This window comes from Oncorhynchus mykiss, chromosome 18 (assembly GCF_013265735.2).
Source record: "Oncorhynchus mykiss isolate Arlee chromosome 18, USDA_OmykA_1.1, whole genome shotgun sequence".
Lineage (NCBI taxonomy): Eukaryota > Metazoa > Chordata > Actinopteri > Salmoniformes > Salmonidae > Oncorhynchus > Oncorhynchus mykiss.
The window spans coordinates 5201084-5217631 of record NC_048582.1 but is presented as its reverse complement, the minus strand read 5'-3'; the positions used below and the strand labels follow the sequence as shown (position 1 = coordinate 5217631).

The window sequence follows — 16548 nt, the reverse complement described above, 5'->3', positions numbered from 1 at the left end:
GTTTTTCTCACCTGGGTACCTTAAAACAACATGAACGTATACACAAAGGAGAGTTTTTTCTTAGCAGAACAACTTAAAAGGACACCAACATATAAATGTGAGAATCCCCATCTGTTCTCTGACTGGCTAAGATTAAAATCATTCTATCATTTAATTCTCAATAAATTGTAGCACAATCTACTGTAATCCTATTCTTTCTCACTGTGATTGAACTGTGCATAGGAACAGGAGCATTATAGAACATTAGCCTCTCTTTACTTTACTGATCAGTATTCACCTTGTCAGTTTTGGTGTGTTTTGTTCACTTCTACTGTAAAGATATTGAGATGACCTTGGATTTGCGCTTAAGGTTGAATATCCTCTGTGAGGCTGGTTAACTGGGTGGTAGTGCTTCCCTCTGCAGTTTTCTGTGGTAATGAGCTGGTAGACACAACATGTATCAGATAGAGATGGTGTGATGATCAGTTTTCTGTGGTAATGAGCTGGTAGACACAACATGTATCAGATAGAGATGGTGTGATGATCAGTTTTCTGTGGTAATGAGCTGGTAGACACAACATGTATCAGATAGAGATGGTGTGATGATCAGTTTTCTGTGAGAATGAGATGACACAACATGTATCAGATAGAGATGGTGTGATGATCAGTTTTCTGTGAGAATGAGATGACACAACATGTATCAGATAGAGATGGTGTGATGATCAGTTTTCTGTGAGAATGAGATGACACAACATGTATCAGATAGAGATGGTGTGATGATCAGTTTTCTGTGAGAATGAGATGACACAACATGTATCAGATAGAGATGGTGTGATGATCAGTTTTCTGTGAGAATGAGATGACACAACATGTATCAGATAGAGATGGTGTGATGATCAGTTTTCTGTGAGAATGAGATGACACAACATGTATCAGATAGAGATGGTGTGATGATGATCAGTTTTCTGTGGTAATGAGCTGGTAGACACAACATGTATCAGATAGAGATGGTGTGATGATCAGTTTTCTGTGGTAATGAGCTGGTAGACACAACATGTATCAGATAGAGATGGTGTGATGATCAGTTTTCTGTGGTAATGAGCTGGTAGACACAACATGTATCAGATAGAGATGGTGTGATGATCAGTTTTCTGTGGTAATGAGCTGGTAGACACAACATGTATCAGATAGAGATGGTGTGATGATCAGTTTTCTGTGAGAATGAGATGACACAACATGTATCAGATAGAGATGGTGTGATGATCAGTTTTCTGTGGTAATGAGCTGGTAGACACAACATGTATCAGATAGAGATGGTGTGATGATCAGTTTTCTGTGGTAATGAGCTGGTAGACACAACATGTATCAGATAGAGATGGTGTGATGATCAGTTTTCTGTGGTAATGAGCTGGTAGACACAACATGTATCAGATAGAGATGGTGTGATGATCAGTTTTCTGTGAGAATGAGATTACACAACATGTATCAGATAGAGATGGTGTGATGATCAGTTTTCTGTGGTAATGAGCTGGTAGACACAACATGTATCAGATAGAGATGGTGTGATGATCAGTTTTCTGTGGTAATGAGCTGGTAGACACAACATGTATCAGATAGAGATGGTGTGATGATCAGTTTTCTGTGGTAATGAGCTGGTAGACACAACATGTATCAGATAGAGATGGTGTGATGATCAGTTTTCTGTGAGAATGAGATGACACAACATGTATCAGATAGAGATGGTGTGATGATCAGTTTTCTGTGGTAATGAGCTGGTAGACACAACATGTATCAGATAGAGATGGTGTGATGATCAGTTTTCTGTGGTAATGAGCTGGTAGACACAACATGTATCAGATAGAGATGGTGTGATGATCAGTTTTCTGTGGTAATGAGCTGGTAGACACAACATGTATCAGATAGAGATGGTGTGATTATCAGTTCTCTGTGGTAATGAGCTGGTAGACACAACATGTATCAGATAGAGATGGTGTGATGATCAGTTTTCTGTGGTAATGAGCTGGTAGACACAACATGTATCAGATAGAGATGGTGTGATGATCAGTTTTCTGTGGTAATGAGCTGGTAGACACAACATGTATCAGATAGAGATGGTGTGATGATCAGTGTTCTGTGGTAATGAGCTGGTAGACACAACATGTATCAGATAGAGATGGTGTGATGATGATCAGTTCTCTGTGGTAATGAGCTGGTAGACACAACATGTATCAGATAGAGATGGTGTGATGATGATCAGTTTTCTGTGGTAATGAGCTGGTAGACACAACATGTATCAGATAGAGATGGTGTGATGATCAGTTTTCTGTGGTAATGAGCTGGTAGACACAACATGTATCAGATAGAGATGGTGTGATGATCAGTTTTCTGTGGTAATGAGCTGGTAGACACAACATGTATCAGATAGAGATGGTGTGATGATCAGTGTTCTGTGGTAATGAGCTGGTAGACACAACATGTATCAGATAGAGATGGTGTGATGATCAGTGTTCTGTGGTAATGAGCTGGTAGACACAACATGTATCAGATAGAGATGGTGTGATGATCAGTGTTCTGTGGTAATGAGCTGGTAGACACAACATGTATCAGATAGAGATGGTGTGATGATCAGTGTTCTGTGGTAATGAGCTGGTAGACACAACATGTATCAGATAGAGATGGTGTGATGATCAGTGTTCTGTGGTAATGAGCTGGTAGACACAACATGTATCAGATAGAGATGGTGTGATGATGATCAGTTCTCTGTGGTAATGAGCTGGTAGACACAACATGTATCAGATAGAGATGGTGTGATGATGATCAGTTTTCTGTGGTAATGAGCTGGTAGACACAACATGTATCAGATAGAGATGGTGTGATGATCAGTTTTCTGTGGTAATGAGCTGGTAGACACAACATGTATCAGATAGAGATGGTGTGATGATCAGTTTTCTGTGGTAATGAGCTGGTAGACACAACATGTATCAGATAGAGATGGTGTGATGATCAGTGTTCTGTGGTAATGAGCTGGTAGACACAACATGTATCAGATAGAGATGGTGTGATGATCAGTGTTCTGTGGTAATGAGCTGGTAGACACAACATGTATCAGATAGAGATGGTGTGATGATCAGTGTTCTGTGGTAATGAGCTGGTAGACACAACATGTATCAGATAGAGATGGTGTGATGATCAGTGTTCTGTGGTAATGAGCTGGTAGACACAACATGTATCAGATAGAGATGGTGTGATGATCAGTGTTCTGTGGTAATGAGCTGGTAGACACAACATGTATCAGATAGAGATGGTGTGATGATCAGTTTTCTGTGGTAATGAGCTGGTAGACACAACATGTATCAGATAGAGATGGTGTGATGATCAGTGTTCTGTGGTAATGAGCTGGTAGACACAACATGTATCAGATAGAGATGGTGTGATGATCAGTGTTCTGTGGTAATGAGCTGGTAGACACAACATGTATCAGATAGAGATGGTGTGATGATCAGTTTTCTGTGGTAATGAGCTGGTAGACACAACATGTATCAGATAGAGATGGTGTGATTATCAGTTTTCTGTGGTAATGAGCTGGTAGACACAACATGTATCAGATAGAGATGGTGTGATGATCAGTGTTCTGTGGTAATGAGCTGGTAGACACAACATGTATCAGATAGAGATGGTGTGATTATCAGTTTTCTGTGGTAATGAGCTGGTAGACACAACATGTATCAGATAGAGATGGTGTGATGATCAGTGTTCTGTGGTAATGAGCTGGTAGACACAACATGTATCAGATAGAGATGGTGTGATGATCAGTTTTCTGTGGTAATGAGCTGGTAGACACAACATGTATCAGATAGAGATGGTGTGATGATCAGTGTTCTGTGGTAATGAGCTGGTAGACACAACATGTATCAGATAGAGATGGTGTGATGATGATCAGTTCTCTGTGGTAATGAGCTGGTAGACACAACATGTATCAGATAGAGATGGTGTGATGATGATCAGTTTTCTGTGGTAATGAGCTGGTAGACACAACATGTATCAGATAGAGATGGTGTGATGATCAGTTTTCTGTGGTAATGAGCTGGTAGACACAACATGTATCAGATAGAGATGGTGTGATGATCAGTGTTCTGTGGTAATGAGCTGGTAGACACAACATGTATCAGATAGAGATGGTGTGATGATCAGTGTTCTGTGGTAATGAGCTGGTAGACACAACATGTATCAGATAGAGATGGTGTGATGATCAGTGTTCTGTGGTAATGAGCTGGTAGACACAACATGTATCAGATAGAGATGGTGTGATGATCAGTGTTCTGTGGTAATGAGCTGGTAGACACAACATGTATCAGATAGAGATGGTGTGATGATCAGTGTTCTGTGGTAATGAGCTGGTAGACACAACATGTATCAGATAGAGATGGTGTGATGATCAGTTTTCTGTGGTAATGAGCTGGTAGACACAACATGTATCAGATAGAGATGGTGTGATGATCAGTGTTCTGTGGTAATGAGCTGGTAGACACAACATGTATCAGATAGAGATGGTGTGATGATCAGTGTTCTGTGGTAATGAGCTGGTAGACACAACATGTATCAGATAGAGATGGTGTGATGATCAGTTTTCTGTGGTAATGAGCTGGTAGACACAACATGTATCAGATAGAGATGGTGTGATTATCAGTTTTCTGTGGTAATGAGCTGGTAGACACAACATGTATCAGATAGAGATGGTGTGATGATCAGTGTTCTGTGGTAATGAGCTGGTAGACACAACATGTATCAGATAGAGATGGTGTGATTATCAGTTTTCTGTGGTAATGAGCTGGTAGACACAACATGTATCAGATAGAGATGGTGTGATGATCAGTGTTCTGTGGTAATGAGCTGGTAGACACAACATGTATCAGATAGAGATGGTGTGATGATCAGTGTTCTGTGGTAATGAGCTGGTAGACACAACATGTATCAGATAGAGATGGTGTGATGATGATCAGTTCTCTGTGGTAATGAGCTGGTAGACACAACATGTATCAGATAGAGATGGTGTGATGATGATCAGTTTTCTGTGGTAATGAGCTGGTAGACACAACATGTATCAGATAGAGATGGTGTGATGATCAGTTTTCTGTGGTAATGAGCTGGTAGACACAACATGTATCAGATAGAGATGGTGTGATGATCAGTTTTCTGTGGTAATGAGCTGGTAGACACAACATGTATCAGATAGAGATGGTGTGATGATCAGTGTTCTGTGGTAATGAGCTGGTAGACACAACATGTATCAGATAGAGATGGTGTGATGATCAGTGTTCTGTGGTAATGAGCTGGTAGACACAACATGTATCAGATAGAGATGGTGTGATGATCAGTGTTCTGTGGTAATGAGCTGGTAGACACAACATGTATCAGATAGAGATGGTGTGATGATCAGTGTTCTGTGGTAATGAGCTGGTAGACACAGCATGTATCAGATAGAGATGGTGTGATGATCAGTGTTCTGTGGTAATGAGCTGGTAGACACAACATGTATCAGATAGAGATGGTGTGATGATCAGTTTTCTGTGGTAATGAGCTGGTAGACACAACATGTATCAGATAGAGATGGTGTGATTATCAGTTTTCTGTGGTAATGAGCTGGTAGACACAACATGTATCAGATAGAGATGGTGTGATTATCAGTTCTCTGTGGTAATGAGCTGGTAGACACAACATGTATCAGATAGAGATGGTGTGATGATCAGTTTTCTGTGGTAATGAGCTGGTAGACACAACATGTATCAGATAGAGATGGTGTGATGATCAGTTTTCTGTGGTAATGAGCTGGTAGACACAACATGTATCAGATAGAGATGGTGTGATGATCAGTGTTCTGTGGTAATGAGCTGGTAGACACAACATGTATCAGATAGAGATGGTGTGATGATGATCAGTTCTCTGTGGTAATGAGCTGGTAGACACAACATGTATCAGATAGAGATGGTGTGATGATGATCAGTTTTCTGTGGTAATGAGCTGGTAGACACAACATGTATCAGATAGAGATGGTGTGATGATCAGTTTTCTGTGGTAATGAGCTGGTAGACACAACATGTATCAGATAGAGATGGTGTGATGATCAGTTTTCTGTGGTAATGAGCTGGTAGACACAACATGTATCAGATAGAGATGGTGTGATGATCAGTTTTCTGTGAGAATGAGATGACACAACATGTATCAGATAGAGATGGTGTGATGATCAGTTTTCTGTGGTAATGAGCTGGTAGACACAACATGTATCAGATAGAGATGGTGTGATGATCAGTTTTCTGTGGTAATGAGCTGGTAGACACAACATGTATCAGATAGAGATGGTGTGATGATCAGTTTTCTGTGGTAATGAGCTGGTAGACACAACATGTATCAGATAGAGATGGTGTGATTATCAGTTCTCTGTGGTAATGAGCTGGTAGACACAACATGTATCAGATAGAGATGGTGTGATGATCAGTTTTCTGTGGTAATGAGCTGGTAGACACAACATGTATCAGATAGAGATGGTGTGATGATCAGTTTTCTGTGGTAATGAGCTGGTAGACACAACATGTATCAGATAGAGATGGTGTGATGATCAGTGTTCTGTGGTAATGAGCTGGTAGACACAACATGTATCAGATAGAGATGGTGTGATGATGATCAGTTCTCTGTGGTAATGAGCTGGTAGACACAACATGTATCAGATAGAGATGGTGTGATGATGATCAGTTTTCTGTGGTAATGAGCTGGTAGACACAACATGTATCAGATAGAGATGGTGTGATGATCAGTTTTCTGTGGTAATGAGCTGGTAGACACAACATGTATCAGATAGAGATGGTGTGATGATCAGTTTTCTGTGGTAATGAGCTGGTAGACACAACATGTATCAGATAGAGATGGTGTGATGATCAGTGTTCTGTGGTAATGAGCTGGTAGACACAACATGTATCAGATAGAGATGGTGTGATGATCAGTGTTCTGTGGTAATGAGCTGGTAGACACAACATGTATCAGATAGAGATGGTGTGATGATCAGTGTTCTGTGGTAATGAGCTGGTAGACACAACATGTATCAGATAGAGATGGTGTGATGATCAGTGTTCTGTGGTAATGAGCTGGTAGACACAACATGTATCAGATAGAGATGGTGTGATGATCAGTGTTCTGTGGTAATGAGCTGGTAGACACAACATGTATCAGATAGAGATGGTGTGATGATGATCAGTTCTCTGTGGTAATGAGCTGGTAGACACAACATGTATCAGATAGAGATGGTGTGATGATGATCAGTTTTCTGTGGTAATGAGCTGGTAGACACAACATGTATCAGATAGAGATGGTGTGATGATCAGTTTTCTGTGGTAATGAGCTGGTAGACACAACATGTATCAGATAGAGATGGTGTGATGATCAGTTTTCTGTGGTAATGAGCTGGTAGACACAACATGTATCAGATAGAGATGGTGTGATGATCAGTGTTCTGTGGTAATGAGCTGGTAGACACAACATGTATCAGATAGAGATGGTGTGATGATCAGTGTTCTGTGGTAATGAGCTGGTAGACACAACATGTATCAGATAGAGATGGTGTGATGATCAGTGTTCTGTGGTAATGAGCTGGTAGACACAACATGTATCAGATAGAGATGGTGTGATGATCAGTGTTCTGTGGTAATGAGCTGGTAGACACAACATGTATCAGATAGAGATGGTGTGATGATCAGTGTTCTGTGGTAATGAGCTGGTAGACACAACATGTATCAGATAGAGATGGTGTGATGATCAGTTTTCTGTGGTAATGAGCTGGTAGACACAACATGTATCAGATAGAGATGGTGTGATGATCAGTGTTCTGTGGTAATGAGCTGGTAGACACAACATGTATCAGATAGAGATGGTGTGATGATCAGTGTTCTGTGGTAATGAGCTGGTAGACACAACATGTATCAGATAGAGATGGTGTGATGATCAGTTTTCTGTGGTAATGAGCTGGTAGACACAACATGTATCAGATAGAGATGGTGTGATTATCAGTTTTCTGTGGTAATGAGCTGGTAGACACAACATGTATCAGATAGAGATGGTGTGATGATCAGTGTTCTGTGGTAATGAGCTGGTAGACACAACATGTATCAGATAGAGATGGTGTGATTATCAGGTTTCTGTGGTAATGAGCTGGTAGACACAACATGTATCAGATAGAGATGGTGTGATGATCAGTGTTCTGTGGTAATGAGCTGGTAGACACAACATGTATCAGATAGAGATGGTGTGATGATCAGTTTTCTGTGGTAATGAGCTGGTAGACACAACATGTATCAGATAGAGATGGTGTGATGATCAGTGTTCTGTGGTAATGAGCTGGTAGACACAACATGTATCAGATAGAGATGGTGTGATGATGATCAGTTCTCTGTGGTAATGAGCTGGTAGACACAACATGTATCAGATAGAGATGGTGTGATGATGATCAGTTTTCTGTGGTAATGAGCTGGTAGACACAACATGTATCAGATAGAGATGGTGTGATGATCAGTTTTCTGTGGTAATGAGCTGGTAGACACAACATGTATCAGATAGAGATGGTGTGATGATCAGTTTTCTGTGGTAATGAGCTGGTAGACACAACATGTATCAGATAGAGATGGTGTGATGATCAGTGTTCTGTGGTAATGAGCTGGTAGACACAACATGTATCAGATAGAGATGGTGTGATGATCAGTGTTCTGTGGTAATGAGCTGGTAGACACAACATGTATCAGATAGAGATGGTGTGATGATCAGTGTTCTGTGGTAATGAGCTGGTAGACACAACATGTATCAGATAGAGATGGTGTGATGATCAGTGTTCTGTGGTAATGAGCTGGTAGACACAACATGTATCAGATAGAGATGGTGTGATGATCAGTGTTCTGTGGTAATGAGCTGGTAGACACAACATGTATCAGATAGAGATGGTGTGATGATCAGTTTTCTGTGGTAATGAGCTGGTAGACACAACATGTATCAGATAGAGATGGTGTGATGATCAGTGTTCTGTGGTAATGAGCTGGTAGACACAACATGTATCAGATAGAGATGGTGTGATGATCAGTGTTCTGTGGTAATGAGCTGGTAGACACAACATGTATCAGATAGAGATGGTGTGATGATCAGTTTTCTGTGGTAATGAGCTGGTAGACACAACATGTATCAGATAGAGATGGTGTGATTATCAGTTTTCTGTGGTAATGAGCTGGTAGACACAACATGTATCAGATAGAGATGGTGTGATGATCAGTGTTCTGTGGTAATGAGCTGGTAGACACAACATGTATCAGATAGAGATGGTGTGATTATCAGTTTTCTGTGGTAATGAGCTGGTAGACACAACATGTATCAGATAGAGATGGTGTGATGATCAGTGTTCTGTGGTAATGAGCTGGTAGACACAACATGTATCAGATAGAGATGGTGTGATGATCAGTGTTCTGTGGTAATGAGCTGGTAGACACAACATGTATCAGATAGAGATGGTGTGATGATGATCAGTTCTCTGTGGTAATGAGCTGGTAGACACAACATGTATCAGATAGAGATGGTGTGATGATGATCAGTTTTCTGTGGTAATGAGCTGGTAGACACAACATGTATCAGATAGAGATGGTGTGATGATCAGTTTTCTGTGGTAATGAGCTGGTAGACACAACATGTATCAGATAGAGATGGTGTGATGATCAGTTTTCTGTGGTAATGAGCTGGTAGACACAACATGTATCAGATAGAGATGGTGTGATGATCAGTGTTCTGTGGTAATGAGCTGGTAGACACAACATGTATCAGATAGAGATGGTGTGATGATCAGTGTTCTGTGGTAATGAGCTGGTAGACACAACATGTATCAGATAGAGATGGTGTGATGATCAGTGTTCTGTGGTAATGAGCTGGTAGACACAACATGTATCAGATAGAGATGGTGTGATGATCAGTGTTCTGTGGTAATGAGCTGGTAGACACAGCATGTATCAGATAGAGATGGTGTGATGATCAGTGTTCTGTGGTAATGAGCTGGTAGACACAACATGTATCAGATAGAGATGGTGTGATGATCAGTTTTCTGTGGTAATGAGCTGGTAGACACAACATGTATCAGATAGAGATGGTGTGATGATCAGTGTTCTGTGGTAATGAGCTGGTAGACACAACATGTATCAGATAGAGATGGTGTGATGATCAGTGTTCTGTGGTAATGAGCTGGTAGACACAACATGTATCAGATAGAGATGGTGTGATGATCAGTTTTCTGTGGTAATGAGCTGGTAGACACAACATGTATCAGATAGAGATGGTGTGATTATCAGTTTTCTGTGGTAATGAGCTGGTAGACACAACATGTATCAGATAGAGATGGTGTGATGATCAGTGTTCTGTGGTAATGAGCTGGTAGACACAACATGTATCAGATAGAGATGGTGTGATTATCAGTTTTCTGTGGTAATGAGCTGGTAGACACAACATGTATCAGATAGAGATGGTGTGATGATCAGTGTTCTGTGGTAATGAGCTGGTAGACACAACATGTATCAGATAGAGATGGTGTGATGATGATCAGTTCTCTGTGGTAATGAGCTGGTAGACACAACATGTATCAGATAGAGATGGTGTGATGATGATCAGTTCTCTGTGGTAATGAGCTGGTAGACACAACATGTATCAGATAGAGATGGTGTGATGATCAGTGTTCTGTGGTAATGAGCTGGTAGACACAACATGTATCAGATAGAGATGGTGTGATGATCAGTTCTCTGTGGTAATGAGCTGGTAGACACAACATGTATCAGATAGAGATGGTGTGATTATCAGTTTTCTGTGGTAATGAGCTGGTAGACACAACATGTATCAGATAGAGATGGTGTGATGATCAGTTCTCTGTGGTAATGAGCTGGTAGACACAACATGTATCAGATAGAGATGGTGTGATGATCAGTGTTCTGTGGTAATGAGCTGGTAGACACAACATGTATCAGATAGAGATGGTGTGATGATCAGTTCTCTGTGGTAATGAGCTGGTAGACACAACATGTATCAGATAGAGATGGTGTGATGATCAGTTTTCTGTGGTAATGAGCTGGTAGACACAACATGTATCAGATAGAGATGGTGTGATTATCAGTTCTCTGTGGTAATGAGCTGGTAGACACAACATGTATCAGATAGAGATGGTGTGATTATCAGTTTTCTGTGGTAATGAGCTGGTAGACACAACATGTATCAGATTGAGATGGTGTGATGATCAGTGTTCTGTGGTAATGAGCTGGTAGACACAACATGTATCAGATAGAGATGGTGTGATGATGATCAGTTCTCTGTGGTAATGAGCTGGTAGACACAACATGTATCAGATAGAGATGGTGTGATGATGATCAGTTCTCTGTGGTAATGAGCTGGTAGACACAACATGTATCAGATAGAGATGGTGTGATGATCAGTGTTCTGTGGTAATGAGCTGGTAGACACAACATGTATCAGATAGAGATGGTGTGATGATCAGTTCTCTGTGGTAATGAGCTGGTAGACACAACATGTATCAGATAGAGATGGTGTGATTATCAGTTTTCTGTGGTAATGAGCTGGTAGACACAACATGTATCAGATAGAGATGGTGTGATGATCAGTTCTCTGTGGTAATGAGCTGGTAGACACAACATGTATCAGATAGAGATGGTGTGATGATCAGTGTTCTGTGGTAATGAGCTGGTAGACACAACATGTATCAGATAGAGATGGTGTGATGATCAGTTCTCTGTGGTAATGAGCTGGTAGACACAACATGTATCAGATAGAGATGGTGTGATGATCAGTTCTCTGTGGTAATGAGCTGGTAGACACAACATGTATCAGATAGAGATGGTGTGATGATCAGTTCTCTGTGGTAATGAGCTGGTAGACACAACATGTATCAGATAGAGATGGTGTGATGATCAGTTTTCTGTGGTAATGAGCTGGTAGACACAACATGTATCAGATAGAGATGGTGTGATGATCAGTTTTCTGTGGTAATGAGCTGGTAGACACAACATGTATCAGATAGAGATGGTGTGATTATCAGTTTTCTGTGGTAATGAGCTGGTAGACACAACATGTATCAGATAGAGATGGTGTGATGATCAGTTTTCTGTGGTAATGAGCTGGTAGACACAACATGTATCAGATAGAGATGGTGTGATTATCAGTGTTCTGTGGTAATGAGCTGGTAGACACAACATGTATCAGATAGAGATGGTGTGATGATCAGTGTTCTGTGGTAATGAGCTGGTAGACACAACATGTATCAGATAGAGATGGTGTGATGATGATCAGTTTTCTGTGGTAATGAGCTGGTAGACACAACATGTATCAGATAGAGATGGTGTGATGATCAGTTTTCTGTGGTAATGAGCTGGTAGACACAACATGTATCAGATAGAGATGGTGTGATGATCAGTTTTCTGTGGTAATGAGCTGGTAGACACAACATGTATCAGATAGAGATGGTGTGATGATCAGTGTTCTGTGGTAATGAGCTGGTAGACACAACATGTATCAGATAGAGATGGTGTGATGATCAGTTTTCTGTGGTAATGAGCTGGTAGACACAACATGTATCAGATAGAGATGGTGTGATGATCAGTTTTCTGTGGTAATGAGCTGGTAGACACAACATGTATCAGATAGAGATGGTGTGATTATCAGTTCTCTGTGTTAATGAGCTGGTAGACACAACATGTATCAGATAGAGATGGTGTGATGATCAGTTTTCTGTGGTAATGAGCTGGTAGACACAACATGTATCAGATAGAGATGGTGTGATGATCAGTTTTCTGTGGTAATGAGCTGGTAGACACAACATGTATCAGATAGAGATGGTGTGATGATCAGTGTTCTGTGGTAATGAGCTGGTAGACACAACATGTATCAGATAGAGATGGTGTGATGATGATCAGTTCTCTGTGGTAATGAGCTGGTAGACACAACATGTATCAGATAGAGATGGTGTGATGATGATCAGTTTTCTGTGGTAATGAGCTGGTAGACACAACATGTATCAGATAGAGATGGTGTGATGATCAGTTTTCTGTGGTAATGAGCTGGTAGACACAACATGTATCAGATAGAGATGGTGTGATGATCAGTTTTCTGTGGTAATGAGCTGGTAGACACAACATGTATCAGATAGAGATGGTGTGATGATCAGTGTTCTGTGGTAATGAGCTGGTAGACACAACATGTATCAGATAGAGATGGTGTGATGATCAGTGTTCTGTGGTAATGAGCTGGTAGACACAACATGTATCAGATAGAGATGGTGTGATGATCAGTGTTCTGTGGTAATGAGCTGGTAGACACAACATGTATCAGATAGAGATGGTGTGATGATCAGTGTTCTGTGGTAATGAGCTGGTAGACACAACATGTATCAGATAGAGATGGTGTGATGATCAGTGTTCTGTGGTAATGAGCTGGTAGACACAACATGTATCAGATAGAGATGGTGTGATGATCAGTTTTCTGTGGTAATGAGCTGGTAGACACAACATGTATCAGATAGAGATGGTGTGATGATCAGTGTTCTGTGGTAATGAGCTGGTAGACACAACATGTATCAGATAGAGATGGTGTGATGATCAGTGTTCTGTGGTAATGAGCTGGTAGACACAACATGTATCAGATAGAGATGGTGTGATGATCAGTTTTCTGTGGTAATGAGCTGGTAGACACAACATGTATCAGATAGAGATGGTGTGATTATCAGTTTTCTGTGGTAATGAGCTGGTAGACACAACATGTATCAGATAGAGATGGTGTGATGATCAGTGTTCTGTGGTAATGAGCTGGTAGACACAACATGTATCAGATAGAGATGGTGTGATGATGATCAGTTCTCTGTGGTAATGAGCTGGTAGACACAACATGTATCAGATAGAGATGGTGTGATGATGATCAGTTCTCTGTGGTAATGAGCTGGTAGACACAACATGTATCAGATAGAGATGGTGTGATGATCAGTGTTCTGTGGTAATGAGCTGGTAGACACAACATGTATCAGATAGAGATGGTGTGATGATCAGTTCTCTGTGGTAATGAGCTGGTAGACACAACATGTATCAGATAGAGATGGTGTGATTATCAGTTTTCTGTGGTAATGAGCTGGTAGACACAACATGTATCAGATAGAGATGGTGTGATGATCAGTTCTCTGTGGTAATGAGCTGGTAGACACAACATGTATCAGATAGAGAGGGTGTGATGATCAGTGTTCTGTGGTAATGAGCTGGTAGACACAACATGTATCAGATAGAGATGGTGTGATGATCAGTTCTCTGTGGTAATGAGCTGGTAGACACAACATGTATCAGATAGAGATGGTGTGATGATCAGTTCTCTGTGGTAATGAGCTGGTAGACACAACATGTATCAGATAGAGATGGTGTGATGATCAGTTTTCTGTGGTAATGAGCTGGTAGACACAACATGTATCAGATAGAGATGGTGTGATGATCAGTTTTCTGTGGTAATGAGCTGGTAGACACAACATGTATCAGATAGAGATGGTGTGATGATCAGTGTTCTGTGGTAATGAGCTGGTAGACACAACATGTATCAGATAGAGATGGTGTGATGATCAGTGTTCTGTGGTAATGAGCTGGTAGACACAACATGTATCAGATAGAGATGGTGTGATGATGATCAGTTTTCTGTGGTAATGAGCTGGTAGACACAACATGTATCAGATAGAGATGGTGTGATGATCAGTGTTCTGTGGTAATGAGCTGGTAGACACAACATGTATCAGATAGAGATGGTGTGATTATCAGTTTTCTGTGGTAATGAGCTGGTAGACACAACATGTATCAGATAGAGATGGTGTGATGATCAGTGTTCTGTGGTAATGAGCTGGTAGACACAACATGTATCAGATAGAGATGGTGTGATGATGATCAGTTCTCTGTGGTAATGAGCTGGTAGACACAACATGTATCAGATAGAGATGGTGTGATGATGATCAGTTCTCTGTGGTAATGAGCTGGTAGACACAACATGTATCAGATAGAGATGGTGTGATGATCAGTGTTCTGTGGTAATGAGCTGGTAGACACAACATGTATCAGATAGAGATGGTGTGATGATCAGTTCTCTGTGGTAATGAGCTGGTAGACACAACATGTATCAGATAGAGATGGTGTGATTATCAGTTTTCTGTGGTAATGAGCTGGTAGACACAACATGTATCAGATAGAGATGGTGTGATGATCAGTTCTCTGTGGTAATGAGCTGGTAGACACAACATGTATCAGATAGAGATGGTGTGATGATCAGTGTTCTGTGGTAATGAGCTGGTAGACACAACATGTATCAGATAGAGATGGTGTGATGATCAGTTCTCTGTGGTAATGAGCTGGTAGACACAACATGTATCAGATAGAGATGGTGTGATGATCAGTTCTCTGTGGTAATGAGCTGGTAGACACAACATGTATCAGATAGAGATGGTGTGATGATCAGTTCTCTGTGGTAATGAGCTGGTAGACACAACATGTATCAGATAGAGATGGTGTGATGATCAGTTTTCTGTGGTAATGAGCTGGTAGACACAACATGTATCAGATAGAGATGGTGTGATGATCAGTTTTCTGTGGTAATGAGCTGGTAGACACAACATGTATCAGATAGAGATGGTGTGATTATCAGTTTTCTGTGGTAATGAGCTGGTAGACACAACATGTATCAGATAGAGATGGTGTGATGATCAGTTTTCTGTGGTAATGAGCTGGTAGACACAACATGTATCAGATAGAGATGGTGTGATTATCAGTGTTCTGTGGTAATGAGCTGGTAGACACAACATGTATCAGATAGAGATGGTGTGATGATCAGTGTTCTGTGGTAATGAGCTGGTAGACACAACATGTATCAGATAGAGATGGTGTGATGATGATCAGTTTTCTGTGGTAATGAGCTGGTAGACACAACATGTATCAGATAGAGATGGTGTGATGATCAGTTTTCTGTGGTAATGAGCTGGTAGACACAACATGTATCAGATAGAGATGGTGTGATGATCAGTTTTCTGTGGTAATGAGCTGGTAGACACAACATGTATCAGATAGAGATGGTGTGATGATCAGTGTTCTGTGGTAATGAGCTGGTAGACACAACATGTATCAGATAGAGATGGTGTGATGATCAGTTTTCTGTGGTAATGAGCTGGTAGACACAACATGTATCAGATAGAGATGGTGTGATGATCAGTTTTCTGTGGTAATGAGCTGGTAGACACAACATGTATCAGATAGAGATGGTGTGATTATCAGTTCTCTGTGTTAATGAGCTGGTAGACACAACATGTATCAGATAGAGATGGTGTGATGATCAGTTTTCTGTGGTAATGAGCTGGTAGACACAACATGTATCAGATAGAGATGGTGTGATGATCAGTTTTCTGTGGTAATGAGCTGGTAGACACAACATGTATCAGATAGAGATGGTGTGATGATCAGTGTTCTGTGGTAATGAGCTGGTAGACACAAC

The 16548-nt window shown here is 40.8% G+C and overlaps 2 protein-coding genes across 9 annotated transcripts in view; one reads left to right on the top strand and one right to left on the bottom strand.

The window, feature by feature from the left end:
- LOC110528894 (oocyte zinc finger protein XlCOF6-like) overlaps positions 1–16548 on the top strand; it is a 680129-nt gene that overhangs the window by 274560 nt on the left and 389021 nt on the right. The gene's annotated exons all lie outside the window — the stretch shown is intronic.
- The window catches only part of LOC110510710 (zinc finger protein 883-like), a 586683-nt gene that overhangs the window by 521980 nt on the left and 48155 nt on the right, over positions 1–16548 (bottom strand). The gene's annotated exons all lie outside the window — the stretch shown is intronic.